Genomic DNA, 21941 nt, shown 5'->3' on the forward strand with positions numbered 1-21941 from the left:
ATTTCTTTTTCCTGGGTGTTTTTATCTGTTTTGCTTCCTGCACAACTAAAAAACATTGAAAACTTAGATTAGTGTTTTTCAAAGAATGTTCAGATATGTAGATTTGAACTCCCAGAATGCTGGCTACGGAATTCTGGAAGTTGAAATCCACACATCTTGAATTTGCCAAGTTTGAAAAACACTAATCTAACTTTTCAATAAAATACATTCTTCTAAAATAATGAAAAGGGTTTCTGGCAAGTTGTTCACATGTGTAAACTATTCCTTTCTGCAGAAGGATTTCTAAAATTATACAGTTTCTACATAGTGTTATTATAGTTTTATGCTGGGAAATAAAACCAAATTCACATCTAAAATAATAGACCCATTTTTCTCAATCCAGGCAAACCTTCCCAATTTCAAAATATTAACAAGCAGCAGAAAACATTGATGATGGATGTAAACTGATAGTAAATTTTGTCTCACAAATAGCTTTTCAGTATAACTATTCCAACAATGAAAAGGAGTGTCCTGTTATAAAAATTCCTTCAATTTGAGGAAATAAAAGAATTAGAATGAAATGTGATCATGTGCACTCAGACCGAATGTATAAAACCCTTGATCTAACAAATTAATATCATAACTGCTATAAATCAAAAAATTTGGTAGAGATGAATCAATAGTTATTAGCATGATATTCATCAAAAAGATATTTTATAACTATAAACATTCATTAAACATTAGTGATTGGATAATCCAGTTGGCAAAGGTGAAGGACAGGAGGATGGTTTCCTGATTTGTTTCTTAGCTACTTTGCCAAAGCAGTAGCCCAGAACTCATTTGCTTACCAAGATATTTTGAAGACAATTACACCTCAACCACTGTTTATTGAATACAAATGGCAATGACTGGATCTATGGAACATGATAACGTGAACATGTATGATCACATTACAGCTTGACATGATATATGAATGATGTCTATCTTAAGAACACATACAAGAGTTTTGTGAAAGATGATTGAGTAAATAGATAGGCAGGCAGGCAGGCCCATTGCTGATCCCTTTTGAGAAAAGAGTTGGTAAGCAAATGAGGACTTTTTTCTATATCACTATCAACTGTCAACTCTGCCACTACTAATCATTGTTGGAGGGACAATTGCAGCAGGTATTTGTGCATGATCCACCTCAACAGGGCATCTCAGTCAGCACTGAGGTAGAGAAGTGCCTCAATGGGAAATATCATAAATTGGTGTTACAGGGTAAAGCAATGTGACTTTTCCAGCTTGATAGAGAGAAACAAAGTGCCACTTCATTTGCAGCTTTACTCTGAAGGGGTATTTTGGTTTAAGCCTTGATGAATCAATATGCTTTTTTATTTTAAAAATTATACCCCAAATATTGGGAATTTAAAATTTCATGAGGTGGAAATCTTAATTTCAGTTCTGTTCATGTAATAATGCTTAAGGTTCTTTGTATTTGAAGAATATTTCCTATATTGAGAGCAGTGGCAAGTGACCTCTCAAAAATATATAATTCTTTACCTACCTTGAGTGTTTAGCTTCTAAGAAAAAGGTAGCAATAGCAGTAAGCCATAATGCGCATTGGTTTTAGTTTAGAATCATGTATGTGTATAAATCAACTATTATGGCTTATTCAGCAAACTAGAGTTCAAAATCTTGACTGTGAGAAGGCAGCCTGCATGTCCAAACAGACCAGTGCATTGGGCTGATGATAGATAAAAACAAAACTGTAATATCTGCAGGCAACTTGTTCTATATCACATAGATGACCTTTTTTTGCAGTGGCAGACAAAGTGAAAGAGAAAGACAGATAAAAATTTGCCAATCATATCCCCAGGTCATACATAACTGCACGTAACAATGCATGGACATTAGTCAGAAGCTCAGTTTTTACATGGCAGTGACAGGAAGGTACTAAAGATCTTGGAATTGTAAGCCAAGATGGGTGGCTATAGTTGAATTGAATAAACAAGTAAATAAAATTAAGATTGAATAAACAAATAAATAAATAAAGCATAGTTATTTATCTCAGCCTCTGTTTCAGTTTTAAGATTTCAATCACATCGTGATCACATCGTGAACAGTTTTCTGTTTAAAACAGATTTTACATATATATTATAATATGTTTGTTTTCTTTACTAGTTATCCTCTTGTTATGTCAAATTGCTTTGAGATATTTGAAGATATTAGGGAAGAATTTTCCAAGGTATGTTCTCCAAATAGATGCAATTATCATTATCAAAAAAAGAGCCATGGTGGGGCAGTGATTAGAATGCAGTATTGCAGACTGACTCTGCTCACTGCCAGCAATTCAACCCTGACCAGCTCAAGGCTGACTCTTCTGAGGTCAGTAAAATGAGGACCCAGATTGTTGATGGAAATATGCTGACTCTGTAAACTTAGTGCAGGGCTGTCAAACTCATGGACCACGGGCCAGATGTGTCACAAGCCACACCCACACCTGATTTAGCGAAGGGGGGAAAAGTCCCGATACGTCATGTGATGCCGCCATGACGACTTGAGTTTGACACCCCTGGTTTAGAGACTGCTATAAGCACTATAAGTCTAAGTGCTATCACTAGTGCTATTGCTATTCTCAATTTTTTCATGTCATACTATTTAGGAAAAATATAATTGCAATCCAATACATCTGTAGGATACAAATTTAGTGAAATCCAGTTGTAAAATTAATACAGGATGTCCCAATAGTCTTAAAACTTAAAACTGTACTAAGACATTTGGGACACCCTGTATCAATACTTTTTTTTCATCATGCCCATAGCTAAGTGAATATTATAAGGCATGTGGGATTATTGTCCATTTTTCTCCTTGGAAAAAGTAACTAAATTAAAAAGGCTTTATAGGAACTTTTCCAATCTCATTATTTTAAAAGAAGCTCCTTGTTTTAGGCTGAAAGATGAACACTAACATTGTAAGGCAAATGAATCTGTTGCTATAATCATGGCAATGTCTTGTGTCTTGCTGTATGTTGTATCCTCTACTGACCTATGGCATACTAGTCTAACTGAGCTTCTATAATTGTGATTTTGATTAATTCCCCAAACATACTGGAGAGTCTTTACTCTCTTGACTTTTCCTTTCAACTATCAATTTACTCATTTTAAGAAGACATACATCACCATTATGGATATGCTTTGTAGTTTCCCTTGGTTCATTGTCATTATTTTTCCACTCTTTCTATCTAGGTCTTTTAGTTCTGCTTCAGTCCAGTCCACTATTCCAGCTGTGTATTTGATGACTGGAATTGGCCAGGTGTTAATTGCCTTGATGATATTTCTTCCACAAAATTTAAACTTTAAGAGCTTCTTTACTGTCATGATGTATTCACTTCTAAGTTTGACATCTGTGTGCTTGATATTGTTAGCTTAAATGATACCCAGGCATTTGTAGCAATCCAGATTCCTGATGTTATTTCTATAAAATATCCTGATTCCTTTAGTCTCCACTATTTTTTGCCTGCTGATGGTGAGGGTAGCACATTAGTCTGGTCCAATCTCCATGGTAATATCTTCACTATTTATGCAGACAGTATATTCAGCAGCAATTCTATTTCAGTGTTTTTTCCATAAAACATCAGAGTGCCCATGTATAAGAGGTGAGATAGCCTAGCAGATGTACTTTATGTTTGATAATCATGGCCTGATTTGTTCAGTATAGTTGGCAGAGGAATCAGTGCAAGGCAAACAGGAGTGGTGAGCATATATCTCTTTGAAAGAATCCTTTCTTGATATTAACCTCTCCCAGTCTATCACCATTGTCCAACAATTATGTGTGCCATTGTGCCATCTTTGCACAAAGCTTCTGATCTTTTTACTGACTCCTAGACACTTGATTATTAAGTCATGTGGCAGGTGAAATACCTTCTTGTAATCTATCCAAGCTACATTCCAGTTGGTCTTCCTTCTTTTGCAGTTTTCAAAAATTATATTGTCAATTAGGAGCTGTTCTTTAGTTCCTTTGCTGTTTGGGCAGTTTCCTTTCTGCTCAGATAGAAAGACCTTGGGTAGCATCAAGATGCTGTTGGGTAGCATGAGCTACCACAATTAGCAATTTGAAAGTTATTGGTGAGCAAGTAATTGGCCTGTAGTTGCCTGGTGCTGCCTCTTTTGTTGGATCTTTCATTATCAGGTAGGTTTTGCCAGATGTTAACCCATATTCAATTTCACCTCCTTGCAGTATGTTATTAACTTCTTGGCAATGAGTGGATGTAGACCAGATGTTTCAACCAAAAACCATGCAATTAATCTTCACTATTGCTGATCAATTCTTGATTTTCCTTACCCTTTTCTCCACCATTTCTCCATTATTATTATATTACATAGTATTCTTACATAAAACATTTTGGAACCATTTAAACCAGGAGTGGGTTCTACTTACCTTTACTACCGGTTCACAGCAGGGCTGCGTGCATGCACTCGCTTTGCTCATGCGCAGAAGCATTTTGATGACATCAGGGTCAGTGGGCGGAGCCTCCCACCAGTTTTACTACCCGTTCTATAGAACTGGTGTGAACTGGGGGCAACCCACCACTGATTTAAACATATAAAATTCACATAAAAATACATGACAATATACAACACAAAACATAAATAAACACACATATAGAAAAGAAACACAAAGGAGGATAAAAGCCAAAGAATTCACATTTATAACAAACATATTTGTGTTTTTTGAATTTTGGGAGAGCACTCTATAAGAAATGATCACAGAGAAATACTATCCACTTTGCTACTATTTCTAATCTGGTAATGAAATAAATATAAGCAAGCAACCTCAGAGAGCACTAAGGACTACAAATACCATAAAAATAACCACTAGATGGCATTCTGCTGTTTACGTTCATGCAATTGGACCGTGTATATATCATAAACAACACGTTGTACCTGTCTTAGTATTTTTTAATTTATTCATTTATTTATATTCTGCCTTTATCATTTTCACAAATAACTCATCTAATAAGCAGCAAATGCAATTGCTTCAGAGCTAAACAGTTACACAACTAGATATACCACTCAACAATTAGGTTGCCATATTCTGTACCATCTGTGGTTTCAAGCTAACATTCACAGTAGGCTCACAAATCATGCATCTTCTAAATATTATCTTACTGGTATGTGAAAATAATAAATTGCTGTGTCATTAGCACATCAACTGAAAGTTGTAGCATGTATTCCTCATCATAAAGATCACTTTGGCCTCCAATGATAGGAAGGATTCTAGGAACATCCTAAAACTATATACATGCTGTTCTGAGGGAGTGCAATTCTGTTAATTATTAATGTCTTATAACATGTCTTGAACCAGAAAAACATCCACTCACTTTAGTTTTCATCTCCTATTCAGTCTCAGAAAATTGGCCTCATCTGTTCATCACTTTGACCAGACATTGGTTCAGAATACAAAGAGTCTCTCATTAGAATGAGTTCTAATTCCGACTAGGTTCATATTTCATATTTCAGACATATTTTGTGGAGAACCAGCTCTCTCGAGAATGTTGGGAAAGATAGAAGGAAAAAAACAAAAGCAGGACAAGCATTGGATCAACTTTAGCAGCAAAGGGTGAAAGACTTGAGGGACAGATCATTCCAGAAAAGGTTTGTCTATGTGGTCATCAAGGGCCAACATTGATCATCCTAACAATATAGCATCTCACCAGACAGTAACATTTTCCTGACCTTGGGCATGGAAATGAAGAAAGGTTGGATTTGATTACTACTTGGATGGGGGACCACAGGAATCCAAAAGCTAGAGAAGCTGAAAAAGCAGACTGGAATATGGCAATGGCAAAACTTCTGTAGTAATGTCAAGAAAATTATGGATACATCCATGACATTGCCCAGAGTTGCATTCTTGAACACTTTTATAGAATAAAGATAAAGCAGAACTTTCTCAAATTCTGCCTGTGACAGACTTTCTGCTTTGTAAGAGGATCTTTTAAGGCTCTAACAAATAGTATGTGTCATATAAACAGTTGCCATAGTAATTACTTAAATTAGCACATCATTGATTTAGTCATCTTATTTGTGGGGAGGGGGCAGCTGAGGTTTCACTGCTCTCTGTTAAGCTGCTCTTTTTATAAGGTGACGAAGCAAATGCTTGGAATAGTTTCAGAGAACAGCAAGTGATTTATATACAAAAAGGTGTATTAAACATACCTTTGCAGCAGAACAAGTGTGTCATTTTCTCTGCATGTGGTGGATTGCTTTAATGATCTATAACTATGCATTTAAAATTCTGCATATTGTACATCAAACTGGCATTTGTTGTAACCCACGGTCCTATAATTTTTTTCCTCTTTCCAAGGATTTCATTGAGCTGTGCAACCTATTTTTCACATTCTGGAGCTGATCCGTCCCATGAGCTTACCTGCAAATTGCCTAAAGTTATAATGGAAATTATTAACAGTGCAATGTATTATAACAAACATTTGCAAGAACTGATCAAAATGAATGGTGTCTTGCTTGGTGGATTGAGTGCAGTGTTTTAATAATACCTAAGGCTAACCCTGAATCCAATTTCAGTTGTCAGAATATGAAGGCAGGGAAAGTATGGAGCCAAGGAAGTGACAGTTTATGTTTCGTATTAGGAGAATGATTTAGCTTTCCTGCAAAATTAATGTTCAACTCCCTCATAAAATACCAAATATTAATGTGTATTTGATATTCTGTCAGGGATATGTTATATCTCTAGGTTTGACTAAACGTATTCTTCAATGCAATTAATGCTGTACATGAATGAATTCTAATAAATTATTACATTAGTCATACCTACTTTATATCTGCCTGAAAATTAAGATTTATTTTACAAGTAGACTGTATAGGAGAAAAAGAGAGAGAGGGAGGAAGGAAGGGAGGGAGGGAAAGCGAGAGGGAGAGAGGGAGAGAGGGAGAGGGAGAGGGAGAGGAAGAGAGTCTAAGCAGACTGTTTACTTAGAAAAGTTTATACTATCTTATATTCCGGTGTTCTGGACCAGAGGTGGTATTCAGCAGGTTCTGACCAGTTCTGGAGAACCGGTAGCGGAAATGTTGAGTAGTTCAGAGAACTGGTAGATACCACCTCTGACAGGCCCCATCCCCATCTATTTTCTGCGTCCTGAGTCCCAGCTTATCATGAGGAAATGGGGATTTTGCAGTAACCTTCCCTTGGAGTGGGGAGGGAATGGAGATTTTACAGTATCCTTCCCCTGCCATGCCCACCAAACCATGCCCACCAAACCATGCCACACCCACCAAGCCACGCCCATAAAACAGGTAGTAAAATTTTTTGAATCCCACCACTGTTCTGGACCATACATCTCTTTGGGTCAACATAGCAGGCTGAATATTAACAAAATGTTTGAGAATTCATTCTTCTTAAATCATGCTAAGTGGGTAAATTAAATCCTTTTTGCTAGTGCCTTAATGAGAACCATACATTTTACTTCTAACTCCTCCAAATGTTAAGTCACTTGTTTCCCTTGTAGCCTACATCAAGCTATCACAACTGAAACTACGCAGAAGGAGATTAGCTTTTGTTTTGTGCTACTGAGCCTGGAAGAGGTAGAATATAACGTGTGATACTGTCTGCTGCATGCCTGCTGCATCTAAAGCAAATGAGCATCACTGTCACGGGTGGTCTAAGCATGCACAGGATCTGGTGTACTATTGTTACCTTTTCTACTAAAACCAGAAATAAGGTGAGCGGTGAGAAGTGCTTCTTCACAACAACTGTTCCAGAAAGACCCCAACTCCAAGTAAAAACTCTGAGGCAGGCATTTCTCAAAGTTCCATTTTATTAGAGTAGGTATACCGGTACATCTGGGAAAACCTGAATCTGAGGGTTCTGGGTTTTCCCTCAGTAAATCAAAACCCCAAATCCGGCCCCTTCATCCATCAATCTGTCACATGGTCCAATCATCATCCGTCCCAACTTGATCCATCCCTGCAACCACTCCTCTTCTAGATGCATAAACACCATGACCTTGACCAAAGGGAAGAATGCTATTATATCTAACTACATTCACTCTCCTAGATCCCGCCTCCTACTTTCCCAAGCACAAGGAGTTGGCAGCGTGGAAGCTTCTGGTGCTAAGATGACTTCCAAAGCTGACATTGAGAATTGTTACAGATATGAACTTTTAGATTCTGGTGCATTTCCTGTCCCATATGAGGATTTAGAAGGTTGCTGCTTAGAAAATGTTAATTTTCAGGAATGAAGTGCAGGCCGGGCCTACTGCCTATGTTTTGGCTCATTTTATTACCAGTTTTGAAAAATACTTTTCTCCTATGTTTGGAAGTTAGCTTAACTGCTCCATTTGCCACTAGCCTAAACTGTGCGCACATTCAAGATAAAATGCCGTAGTAAAAACGAATTCAGGTTTGAAAAAGGAGTCATCTCCTGTAATCTGCTTTAGCTTGCTGAGCTATTTGCTACTCTAAAATCACATCTGATTTTCTAAAGAACCTTATTTAAATATGCCTCAGACACTGAATGTAGTGGTAGAAAACATTTTTCTTTTAATCCAGGTCTCAAGAGAATTCAGCAGTTGTTTTCTAAACTTCTTTGGCATAAAATTGGTGCTTTCTTCTGAACCATGTCGGATCAAGAAACTTCTGTCTCTCTCCACAACCCTTGCAAAGCGAAAGCCCTATTTCTAATTCACATTCACAGATCACTTCAAAAATATTTCATTTGGAGATAATATCTGTGTCTAGGAAGATTATTATGCTTAATTATTTCTACAATACTTTAGATACTTGACAAAGCTATAAATAAAATGAACCAAATTTTATTTTAATCCCCACCTAATTCCATGAACTAGAAAGTATTAAACATATCAGTGTCATTAAACATATAACGTGAGTGATGGTATATATTGATAGCAGAATAAACATTTTAGATCCATAGGCTCCATTACTATGAACATGAATTAGCATCAAATAAAAAAAAGAATAATGGGCGTTTCAGCTGCAACTTTAAAGTTTCCATCTGGATACGTTGCTGCCTTTGGTGCTTGCAGTTTAGAAGTGATTCTCATAGGCATTTCGTCTGCTATGACCTTGTCTTAACCTATGACAAGACATTTCCCCATATTTCTCAATCTTGACAACATTAAGATGTATTCCCAGAATCGCTTAGCCAATTTGCTAATTCTGAGAGTTGAAGTCCACACATCTTAAAATTGCTAAGGATGAGAAACTGCACTCCAGATCATAGGAAAAAAATTAACACTATGTTTTCCTCTCTGCCCCCATTAGATCTAGCCCAGTGGTTCCCAATCTTTTTTTGGCCATGCCCCACCTAAGCATCTCTAAAATCCTGATGCCCCCCCTGTGACATATAATTCTTACATTACTCAAAAGTGAACTCTACTCATGTGGAGGAAGCCTAAAAGGCCATTAACTTGGTTTAAACAAAGTTCAAATTGCCCCCCATTAAAAATCAAATTGCCCCCCTGTGGGGCATGGGCCCCACTTTGGGAACCACTGATCTAGTCCTAATATCTTCCTGATTCAATATAAATAATGATGCACAACCATTTGAAGAAGTAAAAGTGAAAATGAGTGCTAATGCCTTCTTATGCGTGCAGTTGTACCTCCATCCAACACAGCATCTGTGCCATTTGAGTACTTTAACCATTGTTAAACCAAATGGTACTTTAACCATTTGAGGTTACTGCTTCACTAACATCACTGCAACTGCCCCTCTCTTTCTTGAATCTGAAACAAATCCAGTAGCCTGAAATGATTACAGAGCATGCGTCCTTTCTTGCCAGAAAATAAGTCTAATCCTTTGAATGTAGCTTTGGGGAGAAAAACTTTTTTTATGATTTCATATTCAGTGTGAGTACATTGAATGTACTCAATTCAAGCAAAGCTACTTATGCTTTCATCTGCCAAGGAAATGGACACTACAGTGAATATAAGTCTGGCCTTAACATAAACCAAGGAGATGTAGATTGGTTCAGCCACAGAATTGGAGACAAGAATAAAGGCAAGAATTGCTTTAAAATATTAGCTCAGCCAAAGAGTGTGAATTCCATTTAATGCAGCCACATATCTTAGGCCAGCACCTCATAGTATGGAACCTTATTTCTTATTGTGCGTGTGGCTGATTCTGGATGAGCAAATTTTTAGCAGCATTAATAATACTGCTACAGAATCAACCTATAACAAAAAAGGTCAGAGACATCTTGCAGAGACCCAGATTGAAAGCAACTCTAGACACCCACTTTGGTATTTTAGCACAGACAAATGCTGAAGGGTTTTCCTTAGGCTACTCTTCTCAGCAGATGGTATTAAAATAGGTTGTTTAGTAGTACTAATGAAGTCATCTCACCTAAAGGGCAAAAAGGAGCCTGAAGAGAAAAACATTTTTCCTTATTTGAATGCAGAAAGCAGGTTAAAGGCCTAGCATAAATTATGATGGATGGGTCAAGTTCAATAATATTTAGTCTGGATCTCAGCTCCTTATGATGTTTTAGAAATGAGATATGGACGTCTTCTCTGAAGCAGTACCTGCCCTCTGTAATATGGTTCCCCCAAATTCAAATGGTTTCCACTTTGCTGGTATTTTGAAGAGCCTTAATTATATTTACCCAGGCCTTTAGAGAAGCAATAGCAATAGGACTTAGACTTACTGTATATATTGCTTCACAATTTAGCTTTCCCTAAGCAGTTACAGAGTCATCATAAAGATAGTTATGAGTTATGACCACATAGTTATTCAGTTATGACCACAACTGAATCTAAAATTTATGTTGCTAAGTGAAAGGACTTTTCTTGCCACAGTTGTTAAGCGAATCATTTCATTCCTTAAGTTAGTAACATGATTGTTAAGTGGATCTGGATTCCCCATTGACTTTGCTCGTCAGAAGGTTGCCAAAGCTGATCATGTGACCACAGGACACTGCAACGGTCGTTAATATGAACCAGTTGCCAAGCTTCTGAATTTTGATCATGTGACCAGGGGGATGCTGCAACGGCCATAAGCTGAAAAACAGTCATAAGTCTCTTTTTTCAGTGCCCTTGTAACTTTGAATGGACACTAAATGAACTGATTGTTGTAAATTGAGGATTACCTGTATTGCCCCCAACAATCTGGTTTCTCATTTTACCAAATTTGGAAGGATGAAAGGCTCACTCAACCTTGAGCTGGTGAGAATCAAACTGCTGGCAGTCAGCAGAATTAGCCTGCAATACTGCATTCTAATCACTGCACCATCATGGCTCTTATATGACAACTAGTGTACTTTTTTCCGCTTTCTGTTCCTTTCTCAGTTTATTTTCTTGACATCCGGGTTCTTTTGACTTAAGTTGTTTTGGTGGTTTTTGCATTATTCTTAAATGTTTTAACAATTGTAAACCACTCAGAGTTGCTGAGAGTTGGGTCACCCAACTTGGGTGGCATATAAATTTAAATTATAATGGGATAGTATTTGAAGGATGAAAAATAGAAGTCCCTTTCCTCAAAATGTTTTTTTTTCTTCGTTATTCAAAATTGCTTCAAAACTGCTGGGGGAAAAGTCCTACATAAAATATGTAAATCAGAAACAGTAAGAAGTTTGCTTCTGAACTTGTTACTGGAAGCAAATAAGCTTGTGGCTTTGCTGACAGTAAATGTGAATTTCTTTTCTTTTTTTAAGGATGCTATTTAGTGTAAGTGCATTCTCTTTTCCACTGCAACACTCTCTTTCTTTTTTATTGTCTGAAATTATGTATATTTACATTTTGGAAGCACTACTGATAACATTTGCCGTAATATATCTACAATCTTAGGGCCATGCTTGTTTTTGAAGAGGTGCTTTCTTTGTCCAATACTGATATGAAACACTTTTTTGAAGCCGCTTTTCAGTCACCCACATCCCCTTTCTAAAAAGTGAAGCAAAATAACCATATTGGATCTTTTTACAATATTCCTGAGAGCATTTCTGACAATTCTTGTAGATGGAAAAGTCTTAAGGACAATTACTGTAAATCCCAATAGGTGCCCAGAAATTGTGTGAAACACTGTTGAAATGAATTACTTCATCTCCATGCCAAATTAAAGCAAATCACTGCCATCAGAATGTAAAAATGCCTCCACAAAAAATATGGTTCTCTTGTGTAGACCTAAAAAAAGAATAGATCTGGGTTGAGTTTCCATTAACTCAGAAATATATAGGAAATGCACCCATTTATTCTTTCCCATATAGCAGTAGTCTATTCAGTAAACCAGTGGCAGCAGTGATGAAATCCAAATTTTTTTTACTACCGGTTCTATGGGCGTTGCTTGCTGGCTGTGGCAGGGGAAGGATATTGCAAAATCTCAATTCCCACCCCACTCTGGGATCAGCCAAGATGGTATTTGCTGATTCTCTGAACTACTCAAAATTTCCACTACCAGTTCTCAGAACCTGTCAGAACCTGCTGGATTTTACCCCTGAGTGGCAGGAACACTGTCAGTGCATTGAAAAATACATGACCGAAGTACCCTTGAACTGGTCCCATAAGCCTCCATGGCTTTCTGATGTATACTGGACATGTCAAGGTTTCAAGTAATGCTATAAAAGCATTTAACAACAAATTTTATTAGTAGAAGGTTGCTGCTTCAGTGAATTCATGGCAGCAAAATATTAGCAAGAGTTAGCAATAGAAATATACAATTAGACTTATATACCTGATTCACAGTGCTTTAAAGAACTCTCTGAGTGGTTTACAATGTCATTGTATTGCCCCCAACAATTTTGGCCCTCGTTTTACCGACCTTGGAAGGATGGAAGGCTGAGTCAACCTCGAGTCGGTCAATGTTAGTCTCCATCCTTCCCCAGAGAAATAAGAAAAGTTGAATTCCTTTTCCAAAGTATACAAGATAGCAGTAGTTCTTGGCTTTTCTCTTCTTTGAAAATCATGAACACTGTGCACTCTCGGCATTGTGTGAGCTTACAGCTACGTGGCTGTGCAGGAAAAAAGAGTGAAAGTGTTTGCTTGAACAGAAAGGGAAAACTGAATGTCTTGGCTAATTTGCACATCTTCAAAGTGAACAATCCCACTCTCAGCATCTAAACAGACTGCAAATTCATTTCAAATATTCCATGAATTGTCAGATACAAACCTGTCAGAGCAAAGCAGAAAAAACTGCCTGCAATTTGCAAACATACTTTTCCTTATTTTTTTTTCCTTCAGAGGAAATTGCAGGAACAATATTGCTTTTATATCAGGAATGCTTGAATCCGTAGACCTGATCCACAGCCCAATTAATATAAAAATACTGCGTATTCAAGTTTATGTTCTGCTTTCCTTCTTTCACAAAAGAATTTCAGGTCCAAGATTTTTCAGCTTTGTGGGGAGAAGAATAGACCACAATATCTGTATTGAATACTGAGGTGCTATTTTATTATTTTCATTTGTAAAATTTCTTCATTGCTTTTTGTATAACATTTCTATATCACCTACAGTAATTCTGCAGACAGTTACTAAAAGTATAGTTCTATGTTTAGCATCATTATAATACTTAGCATTTGTAAGCTGTTTTTAAGTATTATTCTGTGACTGAAGATTTTTCCTACTTTTTTAAAAAAAGTACTCTCATTTCAATTTGATCCCAGAAAAGAAATGTCTTTAGAAATTTTTCAGTAGTGATAACTATTTTAGTGGCACTTTGAGATCACGGGTTATGGGTTACATTTACAATGAGTCTGAGTGTCTGCCTTTAATCATAAAGTCAATAGTAGCCTGAAACTTCAATTAAATCATAAGAGATGATATAGTTGGATTAAATGGAGTTTGATTTTAGCTATCTTCTCATGGTCCCTTTCCCAATTAGGAAAAAATATTACTAGCCCATTGTATTAAATTGTATAACTACCCAGGTGCCTTCCACCTCAGCAATTCCCCTAAAAGCTGACCTGAGATTTTTGAAAATTCATCTCAAGCATTTGTAGATATTGTCATTATTGGATAAAACCTTTTGAAATGTCATAGGGTGTTGGCCATTTACATTTGTAATGTATGTTATTTCTATTACCTTTCTATTTTACTTGTCTGCTCTTTCAGTTTTTTAAACCACAATTTTGGCAGTCATGTTACTAAAATTAGTTTACAGCCATAATTGTATATATATCTACCAGGAAAAGTTCCTTGGGATCAAGGCCATAACAAAAGCAAGTCCTAAAATACAACTTCTTGCTTCAGAATGAAATTATTTGGGGCTGGAGGTGGAGAGGTTTACATTAATCATCTAACCAAAATGCCAAATTCTACATTTTAGATATTATTAGTTTATGACCTCTCTTGATACTGAATCATAATTAAATGTGTTGTTCCTGTTATTGTCTTACAGTTTCAGGAATCTGAGGTAGCATGATGGCTAACCAATTCCACATAAGTGATTTGTGTTACTGTGACAATACAAATCCAGTCTGTGTTAGTATAATGACTGTGAATTGTGATGCCTGATGCTGGGACATACTGAAATACTTCACTCTTATCTTCTTGCCTTGATTGGTTGACTATAAGGGTTTCCTTATTTATTTATTTTTTCAGTTCTTTGCCTTTTCTGGCATCTGGCATCAAGGTTGACTCAGTCTTCCATCCTTCTGAGGTCGGTAAAATAAAGACCCAGATTGTTGGGGGCAATATGCTGACACGGCAAACCACTTATAGAGGGCTGTAAAGCACTGTGAAGCGGTATATAAGTGCTATTGCTATTGCTATCTGTAACATAAGAACAATAATTCTGATTAATCATTCAGAGATTTCAGGTTACGAATTATATGAGATTGTTTTAAGTAATTTGTAATGTGGTTACAATATAGATTTCTCCCCATATATTAATCATATGCAAGTACTGGCCAATATCATAGCTCTTTTGATCATCATTCAGTTTTTAAGTAGCAAAACTGGTAATCCTTTTCAGTCTGAAACTAAAAGTCAATGGTACCCTTCTAAATGGGACTCATTTTGTGCTACCGTTATATCATCAGGCATTAATGCTGCTGTGCAATTCTGTGAATTGAAATTGAATTGAAATTCAAACTAAAACTTGTTGAGGTGGACAAAAACTGCATTAGGGTGCTGATTTAAACATGGCTTCTCATAGCTTTGATGGAATGTTTGTTTATAATATGTTAAATGCTGTTCTTTAGTACTTGCAACTGTCACAATTTAAAATATATGGAAACCACAATATCAACTTAAATATAATATTTACAACAGTTTACCTCCATGTTTATATTTATGTGAATATTATTGGAATTGTTGTGCTTTATCAGTTGTGTTGTTCTACCTTAATAAAGGATATAAGCTTATAAAATGAATATAAAGTGCCTTGCAAATTCATCATGACTATTCTTATAAGAATTCTGTATGGATGGATAGTGACCTCCTGGGTTAGGAAAGTCATAGACATTAGCGAAAGAACATTTAAACCATTTTTTATGATGGCGATGGACTTTTCAGAGCTAGAGTAAAAGAATGGGAACTTGAAAAATATAGCAGGCATAGAAAATCTGCATATTCTTCTTGTTGAGAAAATTGGTAACCAGCAAGTCATCAGTAGGTGGTTAGCAAGACACCAAGAAAGGTTCTGGTCTCACAACCACCCGTGTTTTCATGTTTCACTGCAAGTTCCATCCTTTTGCTATTGTAGCATTGCAACACAGGAAGAAAAGAGGTGGGCTTACAACACAATGTTGCGTCATTGCTCCAATCACTGACAACCTCCTTGTCCTCCCCCCCTCCAGATACTGCTGCAAATAAACTTAGAAATAAATTTGGTGCAATTTAATATCTCCCCCCCACAAATAAATGTCATTAAAGAAAATAGTGATAATTTTACTCTCTGATGAAAATTGGGAGTGCTAAGGGCGTGAGATTAAACTTGAAACTAGATATGTTATTACAACAATCAGTTTATATTTATATTTCTAAGGCTAGAGCTTTCTTGATCCTCTTGCTAATCACTCATTGATGCAATGTGAAGATGGCTGCCCATTTTCCTGATGAAAGAAGAATGAGCAGATGTTCAGCATTTATAGTATTTTGCAAACTGTCATCCTTTTTTCCAGGTTTTGAGAAGCCAATTACATGGATCCTAGATCAACAGGATATCTACAGGGTCGTCCAATTTTCTTTCATTAATCTGAGTTCTTTGCCAGGCTTTGGAGATTAGATGAAAATCTGAGTGCTTTAATGAATAAATGAATGATAGTGATATACATATAAAAGTAAACATTGAATGTTCATATTTGTAACTAAGTTAAAATAATTGTCTAATGTCTGTAACTAAAGGGAGGTAATCTATGTTGCATCATATTTTGCTTCAGTATTTCTAATTAAGGCGCAGCAGTAACTGAAGAATAAGCCTCACATAAGCTTGCATTTGATAAATTATCTAAATTTATCTAGCTAATTATCTAAAATCAGTGCATTTATGTGCCACAATTTGTTTTTCCATATTCGGCCCATATATGCTTGATACTGCAGTCAATAATTTACTTGTATATCTAAGACTGTATTGCACCATCTCTTCCTGAAACTTTGATAAATAATACAGATCCTTCTTTCCACTCATGCCATTCAGTAACCTTTGTGATGCTCCCACTCTCCCTTCCTTTTGAGAACAAGTAATCCAATTCCATAAAGACAAAACTTTATGATGCTGAAATAGATATTTAACTGAAGTTGCCTCTGCAACAAGATTCTAGACAAACACAAAATAAGGAAAGAACTGCAAGTAGAGGTGACTGGACAACATGCAATTTTTTAAAAAAAAATCAAACCAGATCTGATAAAAAAATATGATCCTCCTATGCAAGGACAGTCAATACTTCCAGACTGATGAGATCAGTACTGCAGAAATTCTTAAAGAAAAAACATTTTAACAAAAATGTTATCTCCTGTATCTAATTCCCTGGGCTTTTCTCTTTTCACAATTCTTTCTCTGTTATCGTTTCTACCCAATTCCCTGGGTTTTTCTCTTTTCACAATTCTTTTTTTGCTTTACATTTAAAGTCCATGAGAACACTTGTAGATGACTAAGTTTATCTATTCTCTCCTTTCATATTCCATTACCTTGTTGTTTCTTAGTCTAGTTACTAGCTCTAAATACTCCTTTTCCTTGGCTTTCCCCTCCCATTCCTTACTTGCCTCCTCTAGCAAGGAATCCAACACTGACCTGAGATAAAGCACAAAATATTTTGAGATAGAATCATTTGATTGGAAGAGACTTGGAAGTCTAGACAGGATTGATATCTTATGATTTGCCCAACAACTAATATCTCCCAATCTCTTCATTATGGAAGGACTGATGGCACAGTGTATCTCAACAGTGCTCTGTTATATATCTTTTCACTCTGTCACTTGTTGATAAATAAACAAAGAAGGTGCATATATAAAATAAATATTAATTGAAGAGAATATATGTAGCTCAGGGTTGAACTGTGGAATCCTTGGTTCTCTCTGAGCTTGGTTGTTTGCTTGCAGATGTATCACTGCCAAACTAGGTAACACTGGTAACACTAATACTGAAGATGTTATCTAGTCTAGTAATGAAAGGTTGGCAAGCCAACAACCAAGATCAGAGAACACCAAGAACTCAACAATAAAGCAGTTCATTCAAGTTAATCTCAGCTCCCGACGACTATATGGAAATATCCCTATCTTTTTCTTAACATTATGGAAATAGTTTGCCCTGACCATCTTCCAAGTTGTTTATTTGTTTAGATGTCCCACCAGTTCAAGATTTGACAATTTCTGGTGGTTTTCCATCCAAATGCTAATCGGATCGGATCTTTTCAGCTTTTGAGGAAAGGCTGGTGAAATAAGGAAATTGGGCCTACTATAATTTTCTCACTAATGATAATGTACATCTCTAGTACACAACTATCTACTTATATGCAATATACAAGAATCCAATATCTATCTATATGTGTTATAACTAATACAAGTTAATATCATAGATTGTAAGTATGGACAAGCTTGATATAGCTTCTAACTGAGATTTTATTCATTAAATGATTCTGATACATTTTTGTCTTTAATGCTTTTGCAGAAATGCAACAATTACAGTTCAAAGTAATATTGCTTTCCATTGCATAGTGGTACTTACTTTGTTCAAAAATCACCTGCAGGAAAGCAGATGGGCAGGACAGATATCTGAATATGTCTAAAATGCAGAGACCAAAACCAGACAGCAGACAAATTATCAAGTTTTACTTCAAACTCAATGAATGTGCAGAACAAATGTTATTAATCATTTTCAATATGATTGGATGAATAATAACATGATGGGATTTTAAGACCTATAAGACTGACTACAACATGTTATTCCTCTTAAATTCTATCCAATTTTTTTTTAGTACAAAAAGGGCCAAAGAATTCTGCTCTGTATATTTTGGTAATATTATGATGCCTCCTCTGACCCTCAGGAAGATACACACAAAAAAAGTGAAGCCTCTAGGCCGAAAAGTATTTCCAACATTCTTACATATATTGATTATACACTTCAGAAGCCATATATTGGTACAATTATATAGCTGCCCATTGTTCAAAATAGGTGATACAAATAGTCCATTGATCAACCTACTGAGTATAATTTAACAAACTATATGCTGGACACCTTTCCATTAAATTGTTCAATTAGATAACATCTCAGCACAGGAACAAGCTGATTTTAGAAAAGGTATATCAAATTAGATCTTTGCTGAGTCCTCCAGCATTTAGCAGAGAAATATACCTGCCCTCAGGGGAAATCATACCATTTCCATACATTTGAAGATAGCATTTGATTAAATTCCCAGAAACAAATTATGGGAGAAACTGCTCACTTTTTTCACTGACCTCTTCAGAAGAATAATACAATGTATGTCCTTTGTGGTCTTCAAGGTTATCTCTCAAGCCATAGCTTTCAAAATGGGTAATACAGAGATATATTTAGGAAGCCATTTTTTTCAACTGTAAAATAGATGGTACAAACTTTGCCAAGATCAGAGTTTCTCCTTCTCCCTCAATAGACAATAAACATTTTAAATTAGGCTGTACAGAGATAACACAGCCATTCTCTCTATATCCATGATGGCAAACCTATGACATGTGTGCCACTGGTGGCATGCGGAGCCTTATTTGTGGGCATGCGAGCATTGCCCTAGCTCAGCTCCAGCCCGCATGTGCACGCCTGCCAGCTGATTTTCAGGCCTTCCGGGCCCCACCAGAAGTCAGGAAATGGGCTGTTTCCGGCCTCCAGAGGGCCTCTAGGGGGGTGGGGAAGGCAGTTTTTGCCCTCCCCAGGCTCCTAGAAAGCCTCTGGAGCCTTGGGAGAGTGAAAAACAGGCCTTCTGGTCCTGCCAGAAGTCGGGAAATGGGCTGTTTCCAGCCTCCAGAGGGCCTCTGGGGGGGGTGGGAAAGGCCATTTTCATCCTCTCCAGTTCCTAGAAAGGCTCTGGAGCCTGGGGAGGGCAAAAAACAAGCATACTGGGCCCATAGTGCCATCACGTGCCAAAAGCAGGGGGTGTGCAGGGGGAGGTCACGCATGTATGCCCAGGGATGCAGGGTGCATTGAATTATGGGTGTGGGCACGCATACATGCATGACCCACACACACACACTCCCCCCGCTTTTGGCACACGACAGCAAAAAGGTTAGTCATCACTGCTCTATACTGTAAATAGGTTTGAGAAATTGTCTCAGGGCTCTTCCTTACTATGAAACATGGCTTCCTCAAGCGTGATAAAGCTAAAAGTATTCTCAGAATTCTAGTAAACACCATTAATCCTAAAAATAGACAGTATTGGTATCAATCGGATGATATTTTGAATACTTTGGAGTCTCCTTCGCCTCAGAATTCTGGAAAAAAATAGAAAAATTGTCCTATTTTTTTAAGTGATTCCTGCATGGAACATGGGTTGACTTATATGGTCTTTCCAACTCTATCCTTATATGATTAAAGGAACATCTATTGGAAGTTAAAATCAGACATGCCAGGCTTGGAATTACGGTTGCCGGCCAACAGAGAGATGACCCTTAAAAGTTTCAGAGATTAGAATGATGCAGAAAAGGCCCAACTTTGAATAACTAGAATCTTCTTCAACTTTAATGCAAAAATATTCTATACATTTTTAAAGATATTACCTTTGAAACAATGTATATGAGCAACAATGAAGAGATGGGTTATGCAAAAGTGTTATTGTACAGAGTGTGGAACTTTGCTGCATATGTTCTCTAATATTTGTAAGTTTGCACAGTAATACATAATTACTATGGAATGGATAATGGAATGGATAAAATGATTGTCAAAGACTTAGACATGAAAATACATATATAGATGTGTATATACATGTATGTAGAATCATACAAAAGATGTATGAATTAGGTAAAAAACTAATTTTGAAAAGTAATCAAATAAAATTCAGAATTTTGAATTGATTCATTAAAAATATTTATAAAAAATGAACCGAATCATCCAAATTAATGTGAAGGCATCCAATTCAATTTGTCTATTCAATGTAGGAGATGAACTGGCTGAACCAAAGGGAGGGGTCAAATGCACCATCAGTTTCGCTACACTTCCACAAGAGACCTCTGCTCTAGGACTTGCCAGAAACATGGGCGTGTTGGGGGTAATTTGGAGCAATAAAGGGGTAGTTTGAACTGCCAGCTGTGTATGTTATCTCTGTGCCAGGCCCTGGGTCATCACTCCTAAGTCCAGACCCCCTTGAATCAGATCATATCAGATTCCTGTGTATAGATAGCATGAAATAAACTTTAATGCTTTGAACTAAATTCCTGTTCCTAGTTACTTATGCCTGACATTCAGACTGACTTGCCGAGTCAGTTTGGAAAACAATTTGATTTGATCTAATTATCTTCCAATTGAAATTCTGAATTGAATATTTTCATATCCTTATGCACACATTCCCTTATTCATATTGCCATACATACAAACTCCAACGCTCGAGAAGTGGGCAGCATTTTGCATTTATTTTCTGTGACTGAACTAGCAACAGGAACAGTTCAGCATTGAGGACAAGGAAAACAGTATAGAATTCTGGCACTGTGTTTCACCCACATTTATCATCAACCTTGGCATACTAACAAAATATGTAACGCATTATCATCTTGTAGGAGGATGGATAGTCATCAATAGAAGTGCACCATGTGTTCAATACAAACATTTGCCAAGGGGTTCTGTGATTAATTTACTTCTTACAGTATATCTTTTCCTGTCTTAAAGAAGCTCAAGCTCTGCTTTTTCATTTTTTAATATGCTGGAAGAAAGGGATCAATTAGAAAACAAACGTAAGTAGACCAATGTCATACCCAGTGAAGTTTATTGATAACTAGCATTTTTAATTGAATCTTTAAACTCAACCTTTGATGAAGCACTGAGGATGTGATCACTAGCTGAATGCTAACATCACTTCACTTTTGGACTGGCATGGCATATGTTCCTTGGAATTTGACACATGATCTGGCCTGAATTCAAAACTTTCTATATATCATTTTTATTAAAACTTTTAAACTGGAAGATAAAAGCTAACACAAACTAATAGAAAGTAAGGAAGAAAAAAGAAATAAAAGAAAAAGCAAACGGTTCAAGAAAAGGAAAAAAAAGTTAAAGAATAATAGAAAAGAAAGGAAAAGGTATAAAGGAGTGGTTTGCAATATTCTTCATAGAAGTTATAAATACAAATTTAAATATAGTTCCAAAGAAACAAACAACCACATGACTGGCTAACCAGTAATAGTGGCACACAAGACATTTATAAGCTAAGGAGAATAGGATAAGAAAATCCTGCTGATGATGTTACCTAGTCTGGTACCAAAACGTTCAGAAACTAAATTGAAACACGCTTGGAGAATAAACCACTGCCAAAATCTAAAACTTGAGCTACAAGTATTTTCTATTATTTCATATTTAACCTCTCTCTAAAGTTGCATCATATTATTCTTCATTCTATAATCTAT

The 21941-nt window shown here is 36.5% G+C and overlaps 1 protein-coding gene and 1 long non-coding RNA gene across 3 annotated transcripts in view; both read left to right on the plus strand.

Moving 5' to 3' along the window:
- Window positions 1-21941, plus strand: part of KCND3 (potassium voltage-gated channel subfamily D member 3) — a 344280-nt gene that overhangs the window by 31062 nt on the left and 291277 nt on the right. The gene's annotated exons all lie outside the window — the stretch shown is intronic.
- The window catches only part of LOC148114557 (uncharacterized), a 29376-nt gene continuing 9584 nt past the window's right edge, over window positions 2150-21941 (plus strand). The window contains exon 1 of the long non-coding RNA XR_015733028.1: window positions 2150-2206. This is a non-coding gene — a long non-coding RNA (uncharacterized LOC148114557). The remainder of the gene's footprint in view (window positions 2207-21941) is intronic.

The sequence above is a fragment of the Pantherophis guttatus genome, chromosome 3 (genome assembly GCF_059756535.1).
Source record: "Pantherophis guttatus breed Tessera chromosome 3, ASM5975653v1, whole genome shotgun sequence".
Classification (NCBI taxonomy): domain Eukaryota; kingdom Metazoa; phylum Chordata; class Lepidosauria; order Squamata; family Colubridae; genus Pantherophis; species Pantherophis guttatus.